A 14697-nucleotide genomic window follows, 5' to 3' on the forward strand; every position below is an offset into this window, starting at 1 on the left:
CCTGCCTCGTTCCCCGGTGAAGCTCGAAGTACCCCAACCAAAGCCGGTTTGTACATACACTTGCTACAAGCGCCTGGTACAGCAATTTCACCCAGCCAATAAAGCCCTCACCAAACCAGAACCTCCCCAGCGTTTCCCGCAGGTACTCCCACTCCACCCGGTCAAAGGCTTTCTCTGCGTCCATCGCTGTTACCACCTCCGCCTCCCCTCCCTCTGAGGGCATCATAATAATATTCAAAAGTCTCCGGACATTTGTGTCGAGCTGTCTGCCTTTAACAAACCCAGTCGGGTCTTCCTCTATCACCCCTGGGACTCAATCCTCAATTCTTGTGGCCAGAATCTTAGCTAGCAATTTGGCATCACGGTTAAAAGCAAAATCGGCCTGTATGACCCGCAATGTTCCGTGTCCTTCCCTCGTTTATGAATGACTGAGATCAAGGCCTTGACATTGTTGGGAGGAGGGTTCCTTTCTCTCTAGCCTCATTGAAGGTCCTCATCAGGAGTGGGCTCAATATTTCCAAAAATTTCTTATAGAATTCTACCTGGTAACCATCCGGCCCCAGGCCTTTACCCGATTGCATGCCCTCTAGACCCTTGACAATCTCTTCCAATTCAATCAGGCCCCCCAGCCCCTCCACCAGGTCGTCATCCACCTTTGGAAACCTCAACTGGTCCAAAAATTGCCTCATCCCTTCTGCTCCCGTTGGGAGCTCCGACTCGTATCGCTTACTACAGAACACCTTAAAACTCCGTTCGTCCCCCCTGGATCCAAGACCATGTTGCCCTCCTTATTCTTTACTCCCCCGATTTCCCTGGCTGCCTCCCTCTTTCGCAGTTGGTGTGCCAGCATTCTACTCGCTTTCTCCCCGTACTCATAGACTTGCCTTCCTCAACTGTGCTACCACTTTCACTGTGCTCAGCAGTTCAAACTCCGGCTGCAGACTCCGCCGCTCCCTCAGTAGCCCTGCCTCTGGGGGGCCTCCACATATCTCCTGTCCACTCGGAGTATCTCCACCAGTCTCTCCCTCTCCGCTCTTTCTCTCTTTTCCCTATGGGATCGAATTGAGATGAGTTCTCTCTGACAACTGCCTTCAGAGCCCCCCAGACCGTTGCCGCTGTCACCTCACCCATATTGTTTGTTTCCAGGTAATCCTGGATGTTCCTGTTAATCCGCCCGCAAACCTCTTCGTCCGCCAGCAGCCCCACATCCAGTCTCCAGAGTGGGCGCTGCCCTCTCTCCTCACTAAGCCGCAGGACCACCCAGTGTGGGGCATGGTCCCCGAGACTGTGATTGCTGAGTACTCTGACCCCGCCACCTTTGGGATTAACGCCCTGCTCAAGACAAAGAAGTCTATGCGGGAATAAACCTCATGAACTTGGGAGAAAAAAAGAGAACTCCTTCGCTCTCGGTCGCACAAACCTCCAGGGATCCCCCCCCTCCCCATCTGCTCCATAAAACCCTTCAGTTCCTGAGCCACTGCCGGTCGCTTCCCTGTCCCGGACTTCGACCGGTGCAGCTCGAGGTCAATGACTGTGTTAAAGTCTCCCCCCCATGATCAGGTGGTGTGACTCTAAGTCCGGGATTTTGCCTAGCATGCGCCTCATAAATTCCACATCATCCCAATTCGGAGCGTAGACGTTCACAAACACCACCCGGACCCCCTCCCACTTTCCACTCACCATTCTATACCTTCCACCCTTATCTGCCACAATTCTCCCAGCCTCGAATGTCACACCCTTATTGAACAGAATTGCTACCCCTCTGATCTTCCAATCCAGCACTGAATGGAACACCTGGCCGACCCATCCCTTTCTCAATCTCGTGTGATCTGTGAGCTTTAAATGTGTCTCCTGAAGCATTGCTACGTCTGCCTTTAACCCCTTTAGATGCACGAACACATGCGCTCTTTTGACCGGCCCATTCAAACCCCTCACATTCCACGTGATCAGCCTCGACGGGGGGCTAACTCCCTCTCCCCCCCACCCCCCCCCCAACCTGCCAACTCGCTATCGCCCTTTTTTGGCAAACCTCGAGCCTGCGCCCTTCACTTCCTCGAGCGCCCCCACAGGGAGCCACCGACCCCGACCCTCAATTGGTACTCCAAAATTGATACCTCCTCTGTCAGCAAAGCAGCATCCCCCCTCCCCTCCCGCCCCCCCCCCTCAACAGCCCCACGACCCAAAACACCACACCAAGCACCAGCTGGGCACTTGCTCACCCCCACTACACTCTCGTGAGTCAGCTGACCCATGCTGATCCTGGCAGCTCCCGCCCCGGTGCCGATCAGACTGTCGCCTCATTGTCTGGACCCCTCTCCCCACATGAATAAACCAATTAAACTACCTCTCCAGCCCCAGTGAGTAAATAGTAATATGAAACGAAAAATAAACAGAAGACACTAACATTGCCCCGTGAGGAGACACTTGGAGACCAAGGCTCCAACTTCCCGAAAAATCGCACTAAGTACAGGGCCCACTCCCTGCTCTGTATCTCAACTTTGCCGAAAACACTGCACCCTCCACCTTACACGCACCCAACATTGTATACAATCTTATATTAGAAATGGTACCATGTTACCCAACCCCACCGCCACATTCCACCAAAGCTTAGCTGTCCTTTAATTCGAGTCCAGCTTTTCTTGTTTAACGAATGACCACGCCGCGTCCGGCATCTCAAAATGTGATGCCGTTCCTTGTACGTGACCCATAGCCTCGCTGGGTGTAGCATCCCAAATTTCACCCCCTTGCTGAAGAGGGTCGCCTTCACCCGGTTGAATCCAGCTCGCCTCTTGGCCAGCTCCGCACCCAGGTCCTGGTAGATGCGTATCACGCTGTTCTCCCACCTGCTGCTCCGTTCTTTTTTTGCCCACCGCAAGACAAGTTCCTTGTCCGAGAAGCGATTAAATCTCACCACCATGGCCCTCGGCGATTCATTTGCCTTGGGCTTCCTTGCAAGGTATCTATGCGCCCCGTCCAGCTCCAGGGATCGAGGGAATATCGTGGTCAGCCTGCATGATAAAGGGCCACATAAAGGGCCAATACGACCAACTCGTCCTCATGGTTAGATAGCTTTTTCTCCATCTCCTTAATCGCTCTCCCTTGTGTCGCCTGAGTTGCGATCATTTGGTCTATTGATGCCTGCATCGGGGCCAGCATGTCCTTTTTAAGATCAGCAAAGCAGCCCCTAAGGAACTCCTGTTGCTCCTGTGCCCACTGCGCCCATGCATCCTGGTCTATACTGGCCGCCATGCCATGCCTCAGCGCCCGCTCCGCACCCTTCTGTCTGTTGGGACTTAAACGCTTCACTCGGCCACTTCTGGTCCAACTATCCATACAACAGAGAGGGAATCCTTTTGGCAGTGTTCGCTTCACCAATCTGCCCCAAAAAGTCCGTGAAAACTCCTGAACAAGGTCCAAGAGTCCGTTCCAGACGGGAGCTGCCGAATGCGCAACCTACTCCTCCATGGCCGCCACCGGAAGTCTCGACACCGCTTCTTCAATGGCCTTGGCGAGATTTTTCACAATTGTTCCCTCTGCTGCTGGAATTCAGCTTTAATAAAGGCCCTCAAGTCAGTTTGAAGCCTTTAGGCTTACCCTTCCCCCGCCTGCATGCCGGAAGAGGCTTTTGTCTTTGCTGCAGCTCCAGCCAAATCTTTCACTGTTTCTGCCGGGTCTGGTAACCAAGAGACATACCATTCCGGGGGGGATAGCACTCCTCCAACATTCACCTACATCTTTTCATCACAATTCCACCCCATATTGATTAAAAACGAGCTCTTTTATGTAACCTTGGGCAGGAGCTGCCTTACATTGATGATTTGGAGTTGGGGCCCAAGGGCAATGTGTCCAAGTTTACAGATGACACTAAGATGAGTGGTAAAGCGAAAAGTGCAGAGGATACTGGAAGTCTGCAGAGGGATTTGGATAGGTTAAGTGAATGGGCTCGGGTCTGGCAGATGGAATACAATGTTGACAAATGTGAGGTTATCCATTTTGGTAGGAATAACAGCAAACGGGATTATTATTTAAACGATAAAATATTAAAGCATGCCGCTGTTCAGAGAGACTTGGGTGTGCTAGTGCATGAGTCACAGAAGGTTGGTTTACAAGTGCAACAGGTGATTAAGAAGGCAAATGGAATTTTGTCCTTCATTGCTAGATGGATGGAGTTTAAGACTAGGGAGGTTATGTTGCAATTGTATAAGGTGTTAGTGCGGCCACACCTGGAGTATTGTGTTCAGTTTTGGTCTCCTTACTTGAGAAAGGACGTACTGGCGCTGGAGGGTGTGCAGAGGAGATTCACTAGGTTAATCCCAGAGCTGAAGGGGTTGGATTATGAGGAGAGGTTGAGTAGACTGAGACTGTACTCGTTGGAATTTAGAAGGATGAGGGGGGATCTTATAGAAACATTTAAAATTATGAAGGGAATAGATAGGATAGATGCGGGCAGGTTGTTTCCACTGGCGGGTGACAGCAGAACTAGGGGGCACAGCCTCAAAATAAGGGGAAGTAGATTTAGGACTGAGTTTAGGAGGAACTTCTTCACCCAAAGGGTTGTGAATCTATGGAATTCCTTGCCCAGTGAAGCAGTTGAGGCTCCTTCATTACATGTTTTTAAGGTAAAGATAGATATTTTTTGAAGAATAAAGGGATTAAGGGTTATGGTGTTCGGGCCGGAAAGTGGAGCTGAGTCCACAAAAGATCAGCCATGATCTAATTGAATGGCGGAGCAGGCTCGAGGGGCCAGATGGCCTACTCCTGCTCCTAGTTCTTATGTTCTTATGTTCTTATGTGTGTGACCACTTACTCCATGGTCCACACCGGAAGTCGCCCAGTGGACAGGATAGATAACAGGAAGTCACACTCAGTCAGATGGCCGTCAGGTGGGCAGTCTAGGCTGTGGTATTTTAGTGCTTCAAAGGAAAGGCTGATTATTGATTTTTCATTGACAAGAATAGGATTCGTCAGCTTCCAGTTGGATACCTTATTATTCCCCGAGTTGCAATGACAGTTTGTTTTTCTCAAAGCCCCCTTCATAGCCTCTCTTTCCGTAGTGTTTTTTTTCTGTTCCGCTGAACTCATTTAAGTGCTTCAATGACAGTCCACTTTCTGTTGATTTTGCACACAACATTAATCCTCTTTAACTTCAATGTTGTCCATGTTCTGATGCCAAAAATAACTCTCACGAACAAAACCAGGAAAAAAACCCAAAAGACGTTTGCCTCATTAATGTCCATTATCACCAAACCTTGAAAAGGCCAACCAGACATGTGGAGTGTGAGGCAATTTCCACATTCAAGGTGAGAATCTGGTAAAATAGATCCTAACCTAAATTCTTGGCCTCTGTAAGTAGGTTCGATGAAAACAGGATTAATTCATAGAATCATAGAATTTACAGTGCAGAAGGAGGCCATTCAGCCCATCGAGTCTGCACCGGCTCTTGGAAAGAGCACCCTACCCAAGGTCAACAACTCCACCCTATCCCCATAACCCAGTAACCCCACCCAACACTAAGGGCAATTTTGGACACTAAGGGCAATTTATCATGGCCAATTCACCTAACCCGCACATCTTTGGACTGTGGGAGGAAACCGGAGCACCCGGAGGAAACCCGCGCACACACGGGGAGGATGTGCAGACTCCGCACAGACAGTGACCCAAGCCGGAATCGAACCTGGGACCCTGGAGCTGTAAAGCGATTGTGCTATCCACAATGCTACCGTGCTGCCCCAATTGTGACTTGAAGTAAGGCCCTAGGGAGGATTTTAAACCTACTGAGTGGCAAGGGAGCTAAAATGCTCTGTGCTACTTACTGACAAAAGGCCACTTGGATGCCGACATTTCCAGCTTTAATGCATGCTTCTGGACAAGCCGATAAACTGCCTATTCTAAAGCCCACTGAGGTCCAAAATCAGATCTGATAATTGCGGCCTGACGCTGCCAGACAGCTATTTTGACTTCTGCCTACACAGAGGTACTACCACAGCTACCCAACTGGGTGTAGGCCAGTGCGAAGTGCCACACTAACCAGCTGCCACACTACCCACTTACCACCCTGCCCAGATGCCACCCTATCTGCGTGGCACTCTACACACTCACCCAGTCACTCACACATTCCCTCACAGACTCATTTATTAACACAGAGGAGCTTGGAGACCTTGAAACACTGACATAAACCCGGCGCTCCTGCTGTAAAAGAGGCATACAGCTTCTGCTCATATTTCCTTTGCTGCTCTCTGCGAGGATTCATTCGCTGAGGGAGCTTTTTAAACAAGTGGGGAGTTTCTTTTCTGACCAAAGTTGAACACAAGGATTCCAACCCCAATTGGAAACCAATGACAATATCCCAACTTCTATTTCCATGTCCACGTGCAGATAAAAGATTCATGAGGAAATTGAAGAAATAGGGGGCGGGATTCTCCAACCCCGCGCCGGGTCGGAGAATCGGCGGGGGGGGGGGGGTGCGTGAATCACGCTCCGCCGCCGATCCGCCGCGCAATCGGCGTGGCTATGGTCAGGCCGCTTAATGCGGCCCCCTGGCGATTCTCCCCACGCGATGGGCCGAGTGCCCGCCGAGTTCGACCAAGTCTCGATGGCGTCGTTCTTGTGTGGTCCTACCTGGCGGGACCTCAGCATTCATGCTGCGGGGGTGGGCGTCCAGGTGGGGGGGGGAGGGGGGATCCGACTCTGGAGGGGCCTCCACGGTGGCCTGGCCTGCGTTCGGCAGGCGGGCTTATTCCTGTGGGGGCCTATGTTCCTCCGCGTCGGGCCCCTGTAGGTCTCCGCTATGTTGCACTGGGGCCGACGCGGAGACGGCAACCTACGTGCATGCGCGAACTCGCACTGGCCGTGGCGCATATGCGTGAACTCGGGCCGCCCGTGCTGATGCCCGTTTCAGCATCTGGAGCAGCGTGAGGCTCTCCAGTGCCATGCTGGCCCCCTGTGCGGCGCAGGATCGCTGATCCAAGGGGCCAGGTGACGCAGTCGGGAAACGCTCTGGTGTTTACAGAGGCGTTAACACTTAGCCCCAGGGTTGGAGAATCCTGCCCATGTTTTCTTGTAACCTTGGAGAATAGTCATTCCTTAACCATCACCAAAGGATATATTTTCTCAACATTATAATTATTGTTTGAGAAAGCTTCCTGTATGCAAATTAGTCACATTTGCCTCTGTGAAATAACTAACTACGATTCATAAGTAATTAATTTGCTGGAAAGCACTTTAAGATGTCTTCAGGATCATGATTGGCACAGCTGCCTCACAGTGCCAGGAACCCGGGTTCAATTCCAGCCTTGGGTCACTGTCTGTGCGGAGTTTGCACGTACTCCCCGTGTGTGCGTGGGTTTCCTCCGGGTGCTCCGGTTTCCTCCCACAGTCCAAAGGTGTGCAGGTTAGGTGGATTGGTCATGCTAAATTGTTCCTTGGTCATAGATCGTAGAATCCCTACAATGCAGATGGAGGCCATTCAGGCCATCAAGTCTGCACCGGCCCTCCGAAGGAGCACCCTACCCGCCCTATTCCCAGCTAACATTTTGGCCATTATGGAGTAATTTAGTGCCCAAAGATGTGCAGATCAGGTTACAGGGTTATAGGAATAGGGCAGGTGATTGGGCCGAGGTGGAGAAATCTGTCGGGATTCTATTAGCTGTGGAAATGAAAAATAATTAATCAATCTAGAGCAATAAATAAAGCAGTTCCAAACCTTAAGTTTCCAAGTTATACAGAAAGAGAGACAGGTCGAAAAGATTTCACTTTCATTGGTGTGAAACAGGATTGAGAAAATGATACGAACCAGCTTGTTAAAATGCTGTGAGGAAAGGATGATTTAGATGCGAGCAGACTATTTAACTTGGACTGTAGTCATTGAAGGACAAACTTGAGCAGAATAAAAGAAAATTGCCTCAAGCAAAATTTGAGAGTAGAATACAAATTTCTGCCAATAGGGTAGGTTATATAGGGAATGCATGAGTTATTGTGATATAACTTGATACTTTTAGTAAGAAACTGGATACTTTCTGATTAGGAACAGAACTGAGGGTCTGAATGATTAGTGCAGGTGTAGATGCTCCAGTGTGTTGACAAAGTGCTAGCACAGAGGCAAAGGGTTGAATGGCCTACTTCTGTGTAACAAATGTCGATGACTTCATAATGGTTTTTGAGATGCACAATCCAAAATCTCACCATGATTCAGGCATCCTTTAGATTTAAGGCTAGTGCAATGGCTTTGGGCCTTGACAATGTTCCGGTAATAGCACTGGACACTTGTTCTCCAGAACCTACCATGCCCTTAGTAAAGCAGTTCCAGTATAGCCAGCACAATGGCATTTACCTAGGAATGTGGAAACTTACCTGGGTATGTCCTGAAAAAGCAGGACAAGTCAACTTGGCCAATTACTGCCCCATCAACCAGCAAAGTGATGGAACGGGTCATCAACAGTGCTATCAAGCTGCACTTGCTTGGTTATAATCTGATCACTGATGCTCAGTTTATGTTCTGCCAGGCCCACTCAGCTTCCTCACCATGTAACAGCTGCAGTTCAAACATGGACAAAACAACTGAACCCACAGCTGGGGTGACAGTGACATGAAGACCGCATTTAACCGAGTGTTGCACCAAGGAGGCCCCAGCAAAACTGGAAGCAATGGGAATCAGAGGGAACACTCTCTGCTGGTTGGAGCATCCCAAGTTCACAGGAAGATATTTGTGGTTATTAGAGCTCAGTTCCAGGACATCATTGCAAGTGTTCCTCAGGATAGTGTCCCTGGTCCAACCATATTCACCTGCTGCATCAATGACTTCCCTTGCATCTTCGAGTCAGAAGTGGGGATGCCAGAAGTGGGGATGTTCACTGATGATTGCACAATGTTCAGCATCATTCACACTCCTTAGTTCATGTCCAAATGCAGCAAGACCTGAACGATATCCAGGCTTGGGCTGACAAGTGATAAATAATATTTTGTGCCACACAGGCTCCAGGCAATGGCCATCTACTACAAGAGAGAATCTAACCATTGCCCCATTACATTCAATGGCATTACCATCATTGAATGGCCCTCTATCAACATCTTGGGGCTATCATTGATCAGAAACTGAACTGGACTAGCCATACAAATACTGTGGCCACAAGAGCAGGTCAGAGGCTCAGAGTCCTGTGGTGAGTAACGCACCTGGTTCCAAAGCCGATCCACCATGTATAAGGCACAAGTCAGGAGTGTAATGGAATGCTCTCCGCTGGCCTGGGTTGAGCTCAGCTCCAACAACGCTCAAAAAAGCTCAACACCATTTAGGACAAAGCAGCCCACTTGATTGGCATCCCATCCAGAAACAGTCAATCCCTCCACCATTGACGAACAGTGGCAGCCGTGTGTACCATCTACAAGATGAGCTGCAGCAATTTACGAAGGCTCCTTTTGCAACACCTTCCAAACCCATGGCCGCTACCATCGAGAAGGACAAGGACAGCAGACATACGGGAACTTCGCCGCAGGTTCCCCACCAAGCCACCCACCATTCTGACTTGGAAATATATCGCTGCTCCTTCACTAATCTGACAGATCAAAATGGTGGAATTTCTTCCTTTAACAGTGATGAGCCATCAATTGTACGAGAGATGAGTTGCTTTACAAAAGTTAGGCTTTAATAAGCTAGAACTTAGCCCTGCGGATGTCTACAATAAAATGGACGACTGCCGGGCATTTCGACTATTTATACCTCGGTAAGGAGGCGTGGTTAACTCAGCCTCTCGACCAATCGGAGAGCTGTCACATGACTGGTTTCAACCAATCGGCCGAGAGGCACATGACCGACCAGGGCCAATGGTAAGCCGCTGTTCTGCCCCAATGGCAGACAGCTATGCAAATCATATCACCACAAACAGCACTGTGGGTGCATTGACACTTTTCCTCAAGCTACACCCTATATTCTTGGGCTTCGTCACTGCAGCATTTTCCTCCCCACGTCCCTTGTATTTTGTGCTCTGTGGGAGCAACATTAATTGAAGGCAGTTTGCTCACATACACCTGCCAGTACGAAATAGTATTAAATGCATTCGAATGAAAACAACAGAAGCACCACTAAACTAGCTGCAGCACAGGCACCAACATTTGCTCTACAGGTATTAGAACGAGGGTGGGGAAGGGGTGTTGGTGGTTTTGGGTGGGATCCCCCATTTTTATAACATTGCTGAAATTTTACACAGAGTCAGTGGCGTTGCCCTTGCACGAAACTTTGGGGTACAGTCTGACTGTGCTTGGTTGTGGCTCCCCCACAGCCATTTCCATCATGGGAAGAAAATCTGCCTCGAAAAGATGTTGTCCAATCAAATGGCCGGCAGCTCTCTAGTCCCAGAAGTACCACCAAGCTAGCAGGTCCCGGCAGTGGGTGGGGTGGGATGGGGGGTGTGCTGTGTTCAATCAGGGTCATGGGGGATGGGGGGGGGGGGGGGGGATGGAATATGTGTGAGTATGTGTGTGTGGGCGGGGGGAGGGGGGGGGGTGCGATTGGGTCCTTCATTGGGCACATGGTGCCTGAACAGGAAGAACCCATCACTCAACCCAGAAAAAGACAACCAAGTGATGGCATAGAAACCTCCTGCCACAGGTAAAGTGCCAACAACAGAGGGAGAACGCCCTTAAGTGGCCATTGGTGTTTCTGCCTTGAAAGCTTCTTTCCAGAACCTTTGCAGTGATTAATTATTTTGGTGTTGGTCTTCTCTTGCTAATTGCCATGATTCCACCTCCATTTAAGTCTCACAAGCTATCACCACTCGGGCAAACTAGGCCCAATCCAAACAAAAACACCCAGTTACTTATACTTTTGAAGGGTTGTTCCATTTCCATTCAAGCTTTTGTAATTAAACAGGTTTTGGCAGCGCACGGGGGCGGAGCAGGGGAAGGGTTTGGCGGTGCACTGTCTCCCAATCCGGGTGGATCAAGTTGGTGTTGTCGATGTGTTTGTTCCTTACGCCTCTTCCTCGGTACCCAGCCGCATGTCTGCCAAACCCAGCCTCCTGATTGTCCTCAGCGCTGCTGCTGAAGGTGTATCTGCACAATCCTTTTATCACTCCTATCACTATGTAGCACAGCTTTTAACCTCCAGATCGCTACTCCAGGGGGAAAGCCGATGGATTTTGTGGGGCTGGATGAGAATAACATACGCTGGATCCAGGACTTCCGTATGAAACCATATGCGAACCCGGCTAAGCTGGAGTCAATTGATGGTGCGAGGTACAATGCTATCCTGATTCCTAACTGTCCTGGTGCTATGGTAGACCTTGCAACCAGTGGATATCTGGCCAAGATTCTCCAGCTTTTCTGCTGAGACAAAACCAATTTGTGTGGTGGGACATGGAGTTTCTGCTTTGTGCTGTGCTACAAACCAGGACAAGTCGTGGATATTCCAGGGATACAGTGTCACTGGACCCTCTGTCTTTGAGCTAGTGAGGAGGAAAGATTTTGCAAACCTTCCAGTTATTGTGGAGGATTTTGTGAAGGACTCTGGAGCCACCTTTAGTGCTAGTAAACCTGATGCTGTACATGTCGTGTTTGACAGGCACCTTATAACTGGACAGAATGACCAATCTACTCTCACTGCCATCCAGAACCTCATTCTTTGCTGTAATGCAAGGAAATGATTGCACTTTATTTCATGATCGTATTAGGACTCGGCCGCTTGATGAACTGCAATTGCACAATATCCCAACTCTCACATCCCAAAGTAAAAGCAAGAAATCGGCAAACTGAAGGAAAAAGCTGACCCTGAAGAGTATCTCAGTCATGCTGAAGACGCTGACCAAACATTTGACTTTCAAGTGCACTCTTTGCACACGCACAGAATTGTCAACTTCTTTTGATAAATCCGATTGAGCAACAAAAAAGACGTGTCTTACTAATGTTGAGCCTGCTTGTATTAACTGTGACCAAATAAATGTCTTGAATTAAGTAAATTGTATACTGGCACTTTCTGCAGATTAACTATAGCAATATGAACATTTTATAGGATGTAAATATGGGGGAGTAATACTGTACACAAGAAAATGGCAGTATGAGCAGACTTTAAAAAATGAGTTTTAATTTCAGAATTTAATTTCAGCCCTCCTAGATTGCTTGAAATGTTACCAATAGAAATAGCAACATAGTAAGGGTGCCACTCTGGAGTTTCCTAATTCTTGGAAACCACACCATGATTATACATGCCTAAATCTGTGACATGGTATCCTGGGGTCAAGTAATTTTAAAGCAGCACTCTGATTAGGTTGAAATGATACATCTGTACAATTTACCATGGAACAGTGCTGTTTGATAGCTGTGAACTGGACTAACAGTGAGGGAGATCTGAATTTAGAGGTATGCTAGTATGAAATGGCTTGTACACACAAATATGAATAAAAAATGATTACCCATCAAAAGGGGCAGCAGGGTACCATGGTGGTTAGCATAAATGCTTCACAGCTCCAGGGTCCCAGGTTCGATTCCCGGCTTGGGTCACTATCTGTGTGGAGTCTGCACGTCCTCCCTGTGTGTGCGTGGGTTTCCTCCGGGTGCTCCGGTTTCCTCCCACAGTCCAAAGATGTGCGGGTTAGGTGGATTGGCCATGCTAAATTGCCCGTAGTGACCTAATAAAAGTAAGGTTAAGGGGGGGGAGTTGTTGGGTTACGGGTATAGGGTGGATACGTGGGTTTGAGTAGGGTGATCATGGCTCGGCACAACATTGAGGGCCGAAGGGCCTGTTCTGTGCTGTACTGTTCTATGTTCTATGTTCTAAGTGCAACATGCAAAGCAATTCAGGATATTTATGCAATTTTGTAAAATATTCTAGGAGCCATTCACAGCGAAACACTCTTATCAATACCTCGCAACATTCTGACAAATGTGAAGTGAAACAAGTGTGATTTTAGTGCTAGAGCTGTCCATGATTATTTTCGTTGTACAAAATGTAGCATTTTCTGACTTCAAATGATCTCACAGCTCTCGGATTTGAGTTAAATCCTCAACAGCTGATCCTTGCTTTTCAAAGGAAATCAAATATAATTCTCTTTTTTTGAAAAGGGAGATCACTTCATGTTCTTGTTTGGTTTCGCCTACTGCAACATGCTCCAAAGTTTTCTGATTTGCAGAAATGAACTAAAGAATATTACTTCTTCCTCACACATTTAATCAAAGTCCTTGGGCATTTGATACCTTGATATCTTTGCCCTGCGAAATAACTGTTTCATTGACACCTATTTATTGGGCAGTCGCTCAGGGTCGAGGATGACTTGTTTCCACTCCGGGAAGTTGCGGTGGCTGGATAGTCCAATCCTGGATCCGCAGACTCTGCCACAGGTTTGGCAGGTGGTGTTTGATGAGGTGGGTGGGTAGGACACTCTGGATTCTGCGCTCTCTTTCCGCTGTCTGCGCTTGGCTTCCGTGTGCACCACTCGACAATGCTCAAGGTGATTGGCACCTTCACGGATGCCTCTTCTCCAGTTTCATTGTCACACAAAGGAACTCTTCCCCTTTTGATTTCTGCTGAATATTATCAAGCCATGTAGCCAATGCATTGTCATGTGGAAACAGTCACAATGTTGTTGCAATGCAGTTGGCTTCATAACAAAATTAATAAACGTTTAATAAAAACGGGAAACCAAAGGAGAGCAGTCAAAAATAAAAGTACGGGCAAGTGAACAGAAATATCTGAACTCACCAACCTTCTGGGAATTATCCCTGAGTAAGTCAGGTTACCCTAAGGTCTGTACTGCCAATCCATACTCGTTTAGGCTACGTCATGTAAAATTTATGCTTTAATATTCTGTTTCGGCCTTCCAATTGATTTTTAAGTGGATATGCAGTTTACCTCATGCCGTGGCAAACTCAGCTGGTGCTATTGATTGCGAGTCGTTAAATGTTCTGTGGTAACTGCTCGGCCAATCGCAAAGCACAATGAACCAGTGGGTGAAAATTTAAAATCAATGGACCCCTTCTGGTCATGAAATGACAACTTTACCCCAACGGTAAGTACAGTTATTTTCGGAGTTAGCTTTCATTTACAGCCAGCAGAGCAAAGCTGCAGGTGCCCAAAACTACTCGCCGCGTGCCACAAGTACTTTCCTTTACTGGGATCTGCGAACCAAAATTGTTTAATCCCTTAACCTTTTCCAGTTGTTTCATAATTGCATTAAATTCTCTCATTTTCTTTTTCAGTCGCATTCCCTCATTCCTTTAAACAGCAAGATACATCTTCAGTTTACATCTCTTGTGCTCCCATGATGGTCACTAACGCTGCTTTTCAATTACATTTCTAGCCCATTCACAGTGTTAAAACTCCCAGCTGGTGTGCTGGCTTATTGTCTGCCACTGAGAAGCAAGATGTTCTCATCACATTGGTATAAGCAACTGATGGTGCTGTTGCAGGTTTGAAGGTGTGCTGCCGGCTCGATTAACTGATAGCAGCACAATAGGGCTTGGTGTCTGTGAACAGAGATGTGCCGTGATGTGCAAGTGTAGTGAAGATGACTCATTTGTGCTAAAAGCGCTTTATTTCAGTTCTATACTTAAAATGGCCTCATGAAAGGGGTATAACAGCGGTTCATTCCTGCTGCAGGGCAAGCTTGCTGGTGGCCACTGAGACACCATTCATGAAGTCGTGAATGGTGCTAATATGGGAAGATAGCAACAGGAGTATGCCATTCAGATCCGCAGGCCTTTTCTGCTGTTTTA

General features: G+C 48.2%; 1 protein-coding gene and 1 pseudogene across 17 annotated transcripts in view; one reads left to right on the plus strand and one right to left on the minus strand.

Moving 5' to 3' along the window:
- The window catches only part of tenm3 (teneurin transmembrane protein 3), a 4148867-nt gene that overhangs the window by 1328214 nt on the left and 2805956 nt on the right, over nt 1–14697 (minus strand). The window lies entirely within an intron of this gene.
- LOC119970698 lies at nt 10914–11940 on the plus strand (annotated as a pseudogene).

The sequence above is a fragment of the Scyliorhinus canicula genome, chromosome 8, assembly GCF_902713615.1.
Source record: "Scyliorhinus canicula chromosome 8, sScyCan1.1, whole genome shotgun sequence".
NCBI classification, from domain to species: Eukaryota; Metazoa; Chordata; class Chondrichthyes; order Carcharhiniformes; family Scyliorhinidae; genus Scyliorhinus; species Scyliorhinus canicula.